The sequence below is a fragment of the Echinops telfairi genome, unplaced genomic scaffold (genome assembly GCF_000313985.2).
Source record: "Echinops telfairi isolate 266 unplaced genomic scaffold, ASM31398v2 ScPeMD7_7407;HRSCAF=8445, whole genome shotgun sequence".
NCBI lineage: Eukaryota > Metazoa > Chordata > Mammalia > Afrosoricida > Tenrecidae > Echinops > Echinops telfairi.
The window spans coordinates 4,504,175-4,505,335 of NW_022111307.1; positions in this window are offsets into that span (position 1 = coordinate 4,504,175).

A 1,161-nucleotide genomic window follows, 5' to 3' on the forward strand; every position below is an offset into this window, starting at 1 on the left:
GAGATGGGGAGAAGCTGGTGGGGGTGTGAGGGAAGCACAGCCGAGCTGTCACGGAGCCCCGCCCCAGAATGCAGGTGCTCTGGGCATGTGCACAGCATGGATTAGCATTGTCAGGAGCTGCCGGCCGGATCCTGCCGATGCCGCTCTGACAAATCCATGCTCCTCTGCCCTTCAGTCCCTTCATCATTCAAGGGAACCCTGGGAAGTGACTGGGCTGATGCTGCTGATCTGGGTCTGTGCAGGCTTGCATGTTGTTATTTCACGCGGAGCTGGAGTTCCCAGGTGAGAGAGGATATCTAGAAAGAGGTGAACCTCCCGGCAGGTGATCAAGAAACTTCCCAAACGGGGCATGCCCTTGTTCTGGGAGCATCGTGCAGTGGCCAAGAGCTCTCTACTCAAACCCACATGAACTCCTCAGGGTAGAACCTTTGGTCAGTCAAGTCTTCTCATCGATAAAAGGGTGGTAACGCGGCTCCTACAGGAGAGGGCCATCAATGCACTCGGCACCATAGCACCATGTCTATATCACACTGCACACCCTCCGAATGATTTCTGGAGCACAGTCAATGTGGAAGAAGCAGGAGCAGCTGCCGTTGAGCAGCAGTGAAGCTTCAGAGCGTGGGAGGCTCGCTTCCTCCCTGCTCCTCACACCCGGACAGTGAGTCTGGGGAAGGCCGCAGGACCGTCATGTGAGGTGCCCGTTCCATGGATGGGACCTGCAGTGAGCAGGGGGGTCAATAATACTCACTCACATATGGAGCATGTGCTGTATGCCTAGTATCATGAGAAAGGCCAGGCGGTATCTTTTAATATTGTTTTGTTTGTGTTTTCCATCAGCCCTGTGAAGACAATGAGCTTCAAATGGTGATAACTGTCGTCGAGGCTTCAGGTCCCCTCCTTTGTCCTTGTCACCCTTGTCAGAAAGCATCAGACGGGAGATAGCAAAACGTTTTGAACTGAGCCAGGGAATTTATACAAGGCCTACGTCCAGCCTGGGTGACGCAGACAGCCTCTCAGCTAGTCTGAGAGCCATGCTGGAAAATACCAATTTCTCCTACTACTTAGTGCCCACCTCCTGCTATCGGCTAGCTCTTCGTAGCATACTTCCCCTCTACAAGTGTTGAGCACACACCCAAAGTGCATGCTGTGTCTGGGTCTTCT